We start from the raw sequence: 14,824 nt of genomic DNA, 5'->3' as shown, positions 1-14,824 counted from the left end.
TAAAGCTCCTGCCACTCAACGGTGACAATTTCACAAAGTAGTGAGTTATAATCCATGTTCCTATAGTCTCTATACGTATATGTTATACTTGTATATTCCATTGGAACGCCATTAGTCAAAAAACATAAATAATGTTTTGAAATGAAGGGTACCGATAATTGATCATATAACTTCACATCAGTCTTGGAACTTACGAATAACAAGTCAATAAGAGTCTCTGTTGTCGTTGTATAGTGTGTGGCAGTATTGGAATTAACAACATGCAACCCTATTGATTGCATGCTCCCCGTCAAATGTGTCTCTTCAAGCACATTACTATTAAAGTCACCAGTGACTATAATATCATTATAATGACAGTTTGTCATTATAATTACAAGTCATTGTGTAAAATTTTAGCCAAATCGAATAGGAATTTGCGCAGTTTAGAGGCTCAAGAAGTAAAATAGGGAGATTGGTTTATAGGGTAGGTGTATCAGGCTATAACCAACTCAGACCATATTTGACACGTATGTTGATGGTCATGAAAGAAGCCGTTGTACATAATTCCAGCCAAATCGGAAAATTATATCGCCCTCTAGAGGCTGAAGAAATCAAGATCCCAGATCGGTTTATATGACAGGTTATGGACCGATTTGAACCATATTTAGCACTGTTGGTGGAAGCCATAACAAAACACATCATGAAAAATTTCAGCTAAATCGGATAAGAATTGCGCCCTCTAGAAGCTCCAGAAGTCAAGACCCGAGAGCAGTTTATAGGGCAGCTATATCAGGTTATGAACCGATTTCAACCATACTTAGCACAGTTGTAAGAAGTCGTAACAAAACACGTCATGCTAAATTTCAGCCAAATCGGATGGGAATTGCGCACTCTAGAGGCTCAAGAAGTCAAGACCCCAGATCGGTTTATATGGCAGCTACATCAAAACATGGACCAATTTGGCCCATTTACAATCCCAACCGACCTACATTAATAAGAAGTGTTTGTGCAAAATTTCAAGCGGCTAACTTAACTCCTTCGAAAGTTAGCGTGCTTTCGACAGACAGACGGACGGACATGGATCGATCGACTTAAAATGTCATGACGATCTAGAACATATACACGTTATAGGGTCTTAGACAAATATTTCGAGGAGTTGCAAACAGAATGACGAAATTAGTATACCCCCATCCTACGGTGGGGGTATAAAAAGTCCTAGATGTTTTTTTCATTTTGTTTCTTTTTATACCCTACACCACTACTGTGGTACCGGGCATTATAACTTAGTGAATAAGTTTGTAACACCCAAAAGGAAGAGAGACAAACCCATTGATAAGTATACCGATCGACTCAGAATCACTTTCTGATTCGATTTAGCTTTGTCCGTCTGTCTGTCTGTCTTTCCGTCTGTCCATGTTAATTTGTGTACAAAGTACAGGTCGCAGTTTTCATCCGATCGTCTCCAAATTTGGTACAGGCATGTTTTTCGGCCTAGAGACGAAGCCTATTGAAATTGGAAAAAATCGGTTCAGATCTGGATCTAGCTCCCATATATATGTTCGCCCAATTTTCAGTAATAATGCAATAAAATGGTCATTTGTTAACCGATTCTTTCGAAATTTGGGAGGAAGGATTTTTTTACGACTGTCTAAATCATTGGTAAATTTCATGGAAATCGTTTCAGATTTAGATATAGTTCTCATATATATATTTCGCCCGATTTTCAATCCTAGAGCCACTGCAAGCACATTTATTGACCTATCTTGCCAAAATATTGCATAACGCTTTCCTCGATGACTACCACAATATACATAGAGTTTGGTAAAAATCGGTTCAGATTTAGATATATTGGGTTGCCCAAAAAGTAATTGCGGATTTTTCATAAAGTCGGCGTTGACAAATTTTTTCAACGGCTTGTGACTCTGTAATTGCATTCTTTCTTCTGTCAGTTATCAGCTATTACTTTTAGCTTGCTTTAGAAAAAAAGTGTAAAAAAGTATATTTGATTAAAGTTCATTCTAAGCTTTATTAAAAATGCATTTACCTTCTTTTAAAAAATCCGTAATTACTTTTTGGGCAACCCAATAGCTCCCATATATATGTTCGTCCGATTTGCAGTAATATTGCAATAAAATGGTCTTTTGTTAACCGATTTTCTCGAAATTCGACAGGAGGGATTTTCTCTTGACTCTCAATAGTACTGGTGAATTTCATGAAAATCGGTTCAGATTTAGATATAGCTCTCATATATATGTTCGTCCAATTTTGAGAAATATTGCAAAAAAGTGATCATTTGTCATCCGATTCTGTTGAAATTTTGCAGGAAGGATTTTCTTATGACTCTTAATATTACTGGTGAATTTCATAGAAATCGGCCCAGATTTAGATATAGCTGTCATATATGTATATCGCCTGATTTTCACTTTAAGAGCCACTGCAAGCGCATTTATTGACCAATCTTCCCAAAATTTTGCACAACGCTTTCCTCGACGACTACCATGTTATCTGAGAAGTTTGCTCGGTTCAGAATTAGATATAGCTCCCATATATACGTTCGTCAGATATTGGGTAATTTGCCGTAATGTTGTCATTTGTCAACCGTAGTTTTTACAGTTTGAACATATTGGGTTGCCCAAAAAGTAATTGCGGATTTTTCATATAGTCGGCGTTGACAAATTTTTCACAGCTTGTGACTCTGTAATTGTATTCTTTCTTCTGTCAGTTATCAGCTGTTACTTTTAGCTTGTTTTAGAAAAAAATGTAAAAAAGTATATTTGATTAAAGTTCATTCTAAGTTTTATTAAAAATGCATTTACTTTCTTTTAAAAAATCCGCAATTACTTTTTGGACAACCCAATATTTACTCGCCGAGGACCATCAAAATTGATTCAGAATTGGATATAGGTCCCACATTGTGCTTATAGGGTAGGTGTAGAGTATTATACAGTAGGCACCGCCCGACTTCTGCCCTTCCTTACTGGTTTCGTTTTTGAAAATTTCTTCACAATTTGGCTTTAATATGCAATTACTTTGAAAATTGCATTTCCAACTGCATTTAAAGCCTAAACGTTTTTCCCATATTGAGTTTGATAATTTTGCTAGAAACAAAACTCATTAGAAGAACACCGACAAAGAAGTTCTATTAAGTAAGCGATAAAGTGCTAACTCCTTCCTCCAAAAAGGCACAAACTATTGATTTTTGCTTCAATATCTTTAGCCAACTCACTTTAGCCCTTTTTTCGTATTGATACTCGCAGTTTGAACAAAAAGCGAAAACCTCGGCAGATAGGCCATAACATAAAGCATATCCCACCATAAAGTTTTGTGATAGGTCACGGCATACTTAACCATACTACGAGTAACCTATAAATTATGAATTATGAACGAACTACCAAACGTGCATGAGTTCGTATGCAGTATTTTACGAGTTTGTAACTCTTTGCGTGTGAATGTTTGTTTTCCTATTTGGTGTGATTGTATGAAAAAATAATTTATACCATGAAAACCTACTGAAGTTAGTATGTACATCTGTCTGTCTGTCGGTATGGGGTACATATTATTACAAATAACTAAATGACATACACCCGCTGTTGTTTTGGGTCTCTCGGGTAATGTTACTAACTTCTAGCAAAAAACAAGACAACATTGGGTGGGGTTAGAGGAAACTCAGCACTTTTTTGGTGTTTTTTTTTCGTAACTACAAGGTCGTTGCTTTATTTACGTACATATAATTTTTGTATATATAATTTCAGCGATTTTTTGTTTTTTTTTAACACCAAGTACTTGTTTGTACTTCATTAACTGCATGAACACCAGAAATTCCAATTTGAGACTTATGTGGGAAGCAAACATTGTTTTGTACAACGGATATGAAATTTGATAAATATTTCTCAGCGTCAACTTATCTGCAAACAAATTATTTCGGTTTTGCACAAAATATTCGATTTGAAGTTTAACTTCAAGGCAGTGAGGCTAGGAATGCTGAGATATCAAGGGAGAGAGACACACCTTTGTCAATTGCGCCCTACAGAGGCTCAAAAAGTCAAATTGGGAGATCGGTTTATATGGCAGCTATACCAGGTTATACACCTGGTATACATACTTAAAACAGTTGTTGGAAGTCGAAACAAAACACTTCATGCAAAATTTCAACCATATTCGATAAGAATTGCGCCCCCTAGAAGCCGAAGAAGTCTAATCGGGAGATGGGTTTATATATCGTATACATGCAAAATTATAGCCAAATCGGATAAGTACTGCGCCCTCTAGAAGCTCAAGAAGTCAAGACCCAAGAATGATTTGTATGGCAGTTATATCAAAATATGGACCGACCGGCAGCTATATCAAAACAGGGACCGTCATAGTCAGGCACAAAATGCATCATTTATGAACCCATAGCAGCTATATCGAAATATGGATCGATATCGACCAAACTCGGCACAGACGTCGAGTGGCCCACTAAATGCAATTCACAGTTCAAGTTTGTAAAACAGAGTATTGGTCTCCATGGCAGCTATATCCAAATATTGCAAATTTTGTCCATGAACATTCCACTAAGGAACAGGGGCAAACTTCTCACATATCAATGAGTGCAGACCGATTCAAGTTTAAGATCAATCTACTTTTTATAGACGTGTCCGAACGGCGTGCCACCGTGCGACACCTCTTTGGAAAGAAGTTTTTACATGGCATTGTACCTCAAAAATTTGGCCAGTATTAGGAGTGGAAAACCACAGCTGAAAAATGTTTTTATACCCTCCACCATAGGATGAGGGTATACTAATTTCGTCATTCTGTTTGTAACTCCTCGAAATATTCGTCTAAGACCCCATAAAGTATATATTTTTTTGATCGTCGCGACATTTTAAGTCGATCTAGCCATGTCCGTCCGTCTGACCGTCCGTCCGTCTGTCTGTCGAAAGCACGCTAACATTCGAAGGAACTAAAATGCACAAATACTTCTTAGTGTAAGTCGGTTGGGAATGTAAATGGGCCATATCGGTCCTTGTTTTGACAAAGCTGTCATTTAAACCGATCTGGGGTCTTGACTTCTTGAGCCGCTAGAGGGCACGATTTCTATGCGATTTGGCTGAAATTTTGCGTGGCGTGTTTCGTTATGACTTCCAATAACTGTGCTAGATGTGGTTTAAATCGGTCCATAAATGGATATAGCTGCCATATAAACGATCTTGAATCTTGACTTCTTGAGCCTCTAGACGGCGCAATTCTTATCTGATTAAGCTGCAATTTAGCATGACGTGTTTTGTTTTGACTTTCAACAACTGTGCCAAATATGGTTTAAATCGGTTCATATCCTGATATAGCTGCCGTATAAACCGATCTGGGATCTTGACTTCTTGAGCCTCTAGAGGGCGCAATTATTATCCGATTTGGCTGAAATTTTGTGCAACGAGTTCTTTTATGACCTTCAACATACGTGTATAACTGATCTCCGTATTTTACTTCGTGAGTCCCTAAAGGGCGCAATTTTTATCCGAATTGGCTGAAATTTTATACAATAATTTCTACTATGGTCTCCAACTTTCAATTCAATTATGGTCCGAATAGGACCAAAACGTGATATAGCTCTAATGGCATAGCAATTCTTTTCATTTATCCTTTGTTTGTCTAAAAAGAGATACCGGGAAAAGAACTCGACAAATGCGGTCCATGGTGGAGGGTGTAAAAGATTCGGCCCGGCCGAACTTAGCACGCTTTTACTTGTTTCTGATACGTTCAGCGTTATAGGGGGACATACGAACCTCTGCGCTACGGTGGCCTCAGATGTTAAAAATCGAAATCGGATAATAAATCCAACTTTAATGGGCTCAATGGAGGCCACCGTAGCGCAGAGGTTAGCATGTCTGCCTATGACGCTGAACGCCTGGGTTCTAATCCTGGCGAGACCATCAGAAAAAATGTTCAGCGGTGGCTTTCTCCTCCTAATGCTGGCAACATTTGTGAGGTACTATGCCATATTAACCTTCTCTTCAAAGAGGTGTAGCACTGCGGCACGACGTTCGGACTCGGCTATAAAAAGGAGGCCCCTTATCATTGAGCTTAAACTTGAATCGGACTGCACTCATTGATATGAGAGAAGTATCCCCTGTTCCTTAATGGAATGTTCATGAAAAATTTAGTAAAGAACTGAATACAGTCAAGAACCAATGAATTCTTCTGTATTATGAGTTGTGAAAATAAACACAAGTCTTTCTTTGAGGTACGATTTATGGAAATATATTTCTGAGACCAACCTCCTTGAAGAGAAGTTTCACAAGCCAGTACATTCATCTCCAAACTCGTTATGCTTTACAGCTGCATATTGTGCAATTCCTAGTAAAGAAAAATATTTCTCAAACATTGATTATTTTCAGCCCACATTCAGTAGTTAGCTGCAGACATCCAACCTCCAGCCGTCCAGGCTTTCAAAGTAGGCCTCAGTTAGCAAACAAACACAAATCATTATAAGCATGACAGAGTAAGTGACATTTTAGTTGAACCTACAGAGTTTTGTTTTTGTAAAAAATATGAAGAAATATACTAAAAAAAACGTTACAAGAACATCAGCACAGTTGTCTCATATTCTTTAACTATTTACTAAACTCAATGAAAGTTTGTATTTAATCAATAAAACGAGTGCAATCGTCATTATCACCAACGCAAATATCATGATTATCATCAAAAACTTTATTGTCATCATAATCGTTATTGTCAAAGTCTTCTTGATAATGAACAACAACAAAAATAATAAAAAATTAAAATGTTACAATGACAATTACAATGACTATGACGGTGATGTTAGTGCACAATGGGACGTGTTGTTGTTTCGATGCGGAAGAATATCTCTGTACATCGTAACAGGTTATATTTTTCCACTAGGCGGTTAAAATTGTTGTTCTTGATTTGACATTGGTAAAGTGGAAGAACGAACCACGAATGTCGTGAATGGTGCGCTTAAGTCTGTATGACCTGGAGCCATGCCAAGGGCTAAACAACGACCGCCATGGTGTACTTCCTAATTGGTTGTTCTATATACGAGTTTCAGAAAACTCTTCAGTAAAGCTTTAGCCACAAGGGCACCACACGACTGGGACATCTGAGTTAAGAAAATACAAGGGCGAGTTGAAAGGCTCAGAACAAATCCTGGGTGAAATTCCGCAGCACCGTGAAGAATACATCCGAGGCCTCTAGACTCTGGAATATCCTAGACTACGGTAGGGTAAATACAAATGTTGGAGAACGTATGGACAAAGTCTTATGGGGAAACACTCCTTATTACATCATACGTATCATACGAAAGCAAACAGTTTCGTTCCATGTGTGTGAAATAATACTGAAGACTCTAAAGAAGGGGATAGGTGTTGACAACAACACGCCTATAGCTATGGCAAACCAACAGAAACAGCCATTCATAATCAAGTCGGCTCTCTTGTTATGAAGGTATATTCTATGGTAGCATTTCTTAACATGGTTAACGTCAGGTATAGTTGGCGTTAACAATGAACGAGTCCTTAAGCGTAAATATTCCCTTAAAAAAATGTCACATAACTTAGTTTGGCAAACAGTAGAAGTTCCACTATAGATTCCCATTTTTTTAATACTTGTCCCAATTAGGGGATGCGAAGAATTTATTAGGCATACTAAAACGATTTGGATGATTCAATGGGCTAAAATATCTGATAGCAAACTGCCAATGATCATAACCTAAATATGTCCGTCTGTTTGTTTGTTTTTCTGACTGTCCGTCTGTCTACTTACTTGCTGTTCGTCCGTCTATCTGTCTGTTAGCTTAGGTTAGGTTGAAAAGATAGTGCAGATATTAATCCATCCCATGCCACTGTGGACATACACCTAAGTCTGTAATCGGCTTGTTGTGCGCTCTAAAAACTATAAATTAACCTCTAAAAAGTAAATTTTAAGATAGAAATTCCGTGCTACTTACAAAATCCGTAATTGTTTTCAATACCACTCCCCTAAGTTGGTTCATGTCTGGTATTATGTCCCCACCTAAGTACCGGTATCTGTTAGACGCGAAAGCCGGGCAATGATAAAGGGAATGCTCCAACGTCCCATTATCTTCCCTACATGCCCTACATATGCTATCACTTGCCGCAAAGATTTTGCATAAGTGAGTTCGTAGTCCAATGTGTCCCGTTACGACACCAAAAGCTATACTGAGCTCCTTCTTACTCCCTTTCAGTAATAGCCTCGTCCTCTAATGATCCGGATTACCCCATAGGATTTTCGCCGTCCTACGGACTGTTTCGCTATTCCGCCCACGCCTTTAAATCGGACTGTTTCGACCCGAAAGGCTTCGGGTTAACCAAGTTTATCGACGGCAGTTCTCTGGCCTTCACTGCCAAATCGTTTACCATTTCATTTCCCCTAACTCTGTTATGGCCCGGCACCCAAACGATGCGGATTGTGCCATCCTCAAAGAAGCCGTTAATCTCCTTCTTACACTGTTCGTGACCTTACAGTCCTGTTCGTTATTGCCTTACCGGCCTGGTTGTTATTGCCCTGATGGCTAGTTTACTGATCATAAAGATGTTCACACTCGACGTCAGGCAGTCTAAAACAGATTTCAGTCCCTGGGTTCTCAATGTAGATCTTCAGGCCCATTCTGCCCTTTAGCTTTGATCAATCCGTGTAACATGATCTTCCAGATGGCAATACTGGGGTTCCGTCAATCCAAGATCTCGCACTAGACTTCCCGGTTCATCACAGGTATCCAATCGGAAACCTTTTCCCTTCCTTCCAGATTTCCTACTGTCGCCTTGATTATACCGCGATCGTATGAGCTGCTCCCATCCTCAATCCGTTCTCCCATCACTTTAAGTCTCATAGCCGCAGTGGCTGCCTCACAATTAATCTGTATGTCAATGGATCGGATATCTAGAATAGTCTTCCTAGCCCTAGTGGGCGTGGTCGTCATCGATCCGCCTCCTAACTATTGAGGCGTAAGTAAGTATTGGTCTAATCACGCTCATGTAGAGCCAGTGGACTATCCTCGGATTCAGGCGCCATTTTGAGCCCGTCTACATAGTGCTCAACATCTGTGAGCCTTCTCAGTACGCTCCTGAATGTGACACTTCTGTGTGTCTAACCGGACCTTGCTCCACTTTGCTCCACTTTCTCTGACTCTATCTGCAGTTTGGTAGCTCTGTGCTGCTTGTAACGCCCTTCGGGTGACCTCTTCCTCATTGAGTTTTTTTGTGTACTATCGTTATATACGCTTCTATCGCGTTCCAATTTTTCTCCGATTTAAGGATGACGATTACTATATTGTCTACCATTAGCTGTTTATTTGTGAAAGACTCCAACATGTTTCGTCCAGGGCTGTGGAGTCGAGCAATTTTGACTCGTCTCCGATTCCGGACAAAGTTGCATTGAAAGTTCTATGTTTTATACCCACTAGAGAATAAGGGGGAGGTATTCCAACCTCGGCAATATGGGTATCGTGTGAAAGGTTTAAGGGAGTAGATTATGAATATGTGAAAATAAGTCTGAAACTTAGACCCGAGAAGGACCTACGGGGTCTTGAGGATTTTGACCCCCCTTAACCCTAGGCTATATGGGTATCAAATGAAAGGTGTAATGGAGCAGATTATGAAAACGGAAGAAACAAATAAATTGCACTTACCTTCGGCGCTTTTTCCGAATTTTTTTTTTGTCCAAAATTTAGGATGAAGAGGAGGAGCATGATGATAAGTATGAAGGCGTGTAAATTAAATATGCTCCTGAAGGTATTAAAATGTGATAAAGAACATGTCCCTCCCAAGGGGGCATTTTTGGCCCCTAGGGGATCCAGAAGCTTTGGCCAAGAATTTCCAATCGCCTCTGCCAGTCTTCCATCGATGTTACTTTCTCAGACATACTATTGGCCTTTCTTGGCGTGTTTTCTTGGAATGTTCCATAGCAGGCATATTAAGGGGGATAATCCCTGCTACCACGTGTGCTGCGTTGCTTGAGAAAAGTTTCGTCGAGCTATCGATGGCATGTCGACGAAAGACGTCTTTAGCTTCGGTTCTCTAACTTGAGTTTCATACTGTAGACAAGGATTTACGCTTGCACTTGCGAGTAGCACTCTTCGGCTTTATCTCGGGCCGCCTACACAGAAAAAAATATCACTCAAATTTTTTAATTAAAAATTTATTTGAAAATAAAAATGTTTTTAATTAAAAAATTAATTCAATCAATCATATTTTAATTGAATACAGATTTTTTTCAATTATGATCCCGATTGAAATTTTGGTAACTTCCAATTAAACAATTAATTGGTTCAATCATGTTTTTAATTAGATCTGAACTTTTTCAATTACGATTGTGACTGAAATTTTGGTAATTTCTAATTAACCAATAATTGATTTAATCATCTTTTAATTGAATCTGAACTTTTTTTCAATTAGATCGTGATTGCAATTTTTGAATTTTTCAATGAAAATATTAATTTATTCAAATAATAATTAATTGAATCTTGAAAAATTTTATATCTAAAATGTGATTGAAAATTTAATCGTTTTCAATTGACCATGACAGCCAAGGCCATTAACTTTTTCTCTTTTCATCACCCGATTCGTTCACCAATTCTGACAAACAGCTGATGTTATAGATGGAAAATATCTGTTTTCATTGAATTGGCGAATGAATCAAGTGATAAAAAGAAAAAAATTAGTTAGTGATCTAGGCAGTAAGTTCTTTCAATCATTTTTTAATGGAATTGGAAACTTTTTTGTCTCAACAGCACTGTTATGACTATTCGTTTTTGAAAAAGTTTAGCAGCCCAAATTTCGATAAATATAAAAAGGTAGTCGAAAGACTGTTTGTGGGGGAGTTTTATCTCATATATATAGAATATAGGAGATATAACTCCCCCACAAACAGTCTTTCGACTACCTTTTTATACCCACCACCATAGGATCTAGTCATTTCGTTTGTTACACCTAGAAATATTCTTAATCGTCTCGACGTTGATATAGGTCGTTGGGGACCATATCGGTTCAGATTTAGATATAGTTCCCATATAAACCGATCTCCCGACTTGACTTCTTGAGCCCTTACAAGCCGCGATTTTTATCCGTTTTGGCTGACATTTTGCATATAGTGTTCCAAATCAGTATATAACCTGATATAGCTCTCATGTAAACCGGTCTATCGATCATCCTTTTTCGGTTCCTAGAAGCTGTAATTTTTGCTGGTTTGACAGAAGTTTGGTATGTAGAATAAAATTGTGCCCTTCAACTTTATTTATTTTGTATTTTTTTAGCAGAATCCATGATGGTGGATTCCCAAGATTCGGCCTGGCCGAACTTAGCACGCTTTTACTTGTCCCAATTAGGGGATGCAAACAATTTATTAGGCTCTCTAAAACGATTTGGTTGATTCATGGACTAAAATATCTGATTGCATACTGGCACTGATCATAACCTAGATATGTCCGTCTGTTTGTTTGTTTTTCTGTCTGTCCGTCTGTCTTCCTATTTCCTGTCCGTCCGTCTATCTGTCTGTAGGTTTTTCTCTTTTCCTGCCCGTTGGTCCATCTGTTTGTATGTCTGTGTGTCTACCTGTTTGTCTGCCTATCTGTCAGCCTTGCTCCACTTTTTCAGACTCTATTTGCACTTTGGTAGTTCTGTTTTGCTTGTAATGCCTTTCGGGTGATCTCTTTCTCATTGAGTTTTTTTGTAAACTATCGTTATATACGCCTCTATCACTTTCCAATTATCATCCGATTGTAGCATAACGGTTACTATATTACATGTTACGCCCTATGGCGAATCTTGGACATGTAGATAACAAATGTTCTGCGTCCTCCTCCATTGTAGAACAATTTGGGCAACATGAATAGGTGTCATGTCTGAAGCGATACATGTAGTTTCTGTAGCAGTCATTACTTGTCAAAAATTGGGTCATGTTGAAGTTGAGCTCCCCATGCTTTCGCGCTAACCAATTATTTACGTTTGTTTGCCTCTACCAGTTTTCCATCGTTGTTGTTTTCTCAGACCTACGAAGGGCCTGCTTCCGTCTTCGTGGACTTTCTAATATATATATAGGCATATTCCCTAGCAAGCATATCAAAGGGGTTCATCTCTGCTACTACTACTTCTACGTCGCTTGAGGTGGCTCTGTAGCCACTGTACACTCGGAGACAGTTTCGTCGAGCTATTGGTGTCATGTTGGATCTTGAAGACGCCTTAAGCTTCAATTCCCTAACAGGAGTTCGACAAAAAATTACGACACTTGCGAGTAGCACTCTTCGGCTTCATCTCGGGCTGCCTATGTTTGACATCATTCTGGAAAGTGCGCTGTTCACATTCGATGCCTTTTTAACAAAGTATTCCACCTGCTGAGGGAATTTCAAGTAGTTGTCTATCAGGACTCCAAGGTATTTCAAACTTTCGGCTGATTTCATCTCCACTCTTTCCATTTTATTAGTAAGGTTCTTCTTTTTCTCTTCGCACTCATGAGTACAGCCTCCGTTTTATGTTCCGCCAGATGTATGTTCATTGTCGTTAACCAGTCTTAACTATTTTGATTACCTCATGTGAGTACAGCGCTACTTCATACAAGTGACTTGCCTGGACCAATATGGCAATGTCATCTTTAAATCCAACGATTGTAGCTTCTTCTCGTAATTTAAGTTTAAATATACCGTCATACATGATGTGCCACAGAAGCGGACCAAGTACAGATCCTTGTGGCTCTCCAGAGGTTACATTGTCTGTCATTGGATGTCTGTCTGTCCTTCTTCCTGCCGGTTGGGCTGACCGTTTATCTGTCCGTGTTTCTGTCTGTTTATCTGTCTGTCTGCCTATTTGTCTGTCTAGCTATCTGCCTGTCCACTTTTTCTGTCTGTGCACCTATCTGTTTGACTTTCTTTAAGTCTGTCTCTCCGTTTGTTGATATGTCTCTCCGTTTTTCTGTTTGTCCGTGTGTATGTCTGTCCGCCTATCTGTCTGTCAATCTTTCTGTCCGAATGACTATAGGTCTGTCCATATGCCCTTTCTCCTGTCCGTCTGCCTGTCTGTTTGTATGTCTGTCTGCCTATCTGTCTGTCCACCCAACTATCTGTATACCAATCTGTTTGAATTCCTAACTGCCTTTGTACCTATCTGTTTGTATTTCTGTTTGTCTGTTTCTCCGTCTGCCTGCCTCTTTGTATGTCTGCCCATATGTGTATCTATCTGTCTATCTGACTGTCTTTCTGTCCTTTTGTCTATCCCTGTGTCTGTCTGTTAATCTTTCTGTCCATCTGTTTGCTGTCTGTTTCTTTGCCTTTCTGTCTGTCTGCTTGTTTCCTGTCCGTTCGCCGATCTGTGTGTAGGTCTGTCTGTCTGTACTTCTTCTAGCCCGTCTGTCTGCCTTTCTATCTATCTGTCCATGTGAATTTTTAATCAAAATACAGATTCCAATTTCCTACCAATCATCTTTATATATTTATTATCAATATCATCCCACTGTGCAACAATTGTTACATACTATAACAGTCCACCGAGTAGTTCAAGTTCAATCGCTCACACAAATGCCATGATAATAGCACAACAACAAGAAACAAAAACAAACGAAAAAAGGAAAACTACAACAATAGACATGAAAAATGAAGCTAAACTAAACCAAGCCAAATGAAAATGTAAACTCAAACTCACATTCACTGCCACTCTAGAAATTATAACTGAAAATAAAAAGAAAGCGTTGCAAAAAAAAAAAAACAAAATGAACAATTCATAATAAAGAGAATTATTATTGGAGATAGTTCTGTCAGCTGGTTGTTTGCGAAGAATAGAAAAAACAAATTGGAACCATTTGAGACTAAAGCCCAGTAGCCGTGGTGGGGTGCACACATCAAAACAAGAATGTAGTTGAGTTGAAAATCATTTCATTAGTAGGCCACCTTATATAGTCAGCCATTGAGCTTGTGCAGCCTCATCTCCACCCCCAACCCACCCACATTGACCACAATGTATGCCTTCATGGAATACATTCAAATGTTTGGGTTTTTGTATGGGGGACTTCTTATCAAAAAACATTCTTAAATTGTGTAAACAATTGTTTATAAAAAAGTGTTTTTTGCAAACCTTAAGAAAAAAAATAGAAAAACAACAAGCCTAATTGAATGTAATCAAGCTTGCACTGAAAACAGTATGGCCACAGCCTTCGATATGTGTTGCAGCCTTTTGGAGAACGTAAAAAAAAATAATTAATTTTATGCGTGTTCCCAGTTTGCAGTGGGAGTCGGAACCAACTATCAAGTCATTTGGGCAGCCATAAAAAGCTCGCCTAATTTCTTTTATCTTCAAACTACCTAATTACGAGTCTCCATGGAGGTCAATTAAATACAACAGCAGATAGGGGCCTGGGTATATATGTGTTGGTCGCGATATCTCTGTGTGTAAGACACCACCACTTCCATGGGGTATCTTGTTGGGGATTTAGATTAGTTTTAAACTTTTACAAGGGGCTTACATTTGATTACAGACAATGACACAATTATCGATTTGAAAGCAGACGGGTTTTCAAAGCAAGAGTTAGTCATTGCATTGAATAAAACATATGTACGGTGTCCACCATTTAACACGACACATTCGATTAAGGAATAAAGAAACCCTTATTTGTGTAATGCCCGATTTTAGCTTTCAAAATTGTAATAAAAGTCCTCTTTTTATACCCTCCATCATATACTGACTTTGTCATTCTAAGACCATATCTTCTTCTTCTATTATATAGAAATGAAATTGTTTCGCTTTGTTCGTTTATTGTTAGTTTGTTCCCCTGTTCCGTATAGACTCACAAACGGCTAAACCGATTTTCATGAAACTTTCACAGATGGTAGAGTTTGAGCCCCCGGTGA

This window comes from Stomoxys calcitrans, chromosome 5, assembly GCF_963082655.1.
Source record: "Stomoxys calcitrans chromosome 5, idStoCalc2.1, whole genome shotgun sequence".
Classification (NCBI taxonomy): domain Eukaryota; kingdom Metazoa; phylum Arthropoda; class Insecta; order Diptera; family Muscidae; genus Stomoxys; species Stomoxys calcitrans.
This window is presented reverse-complemented; position numbering follows the sequence as displayed.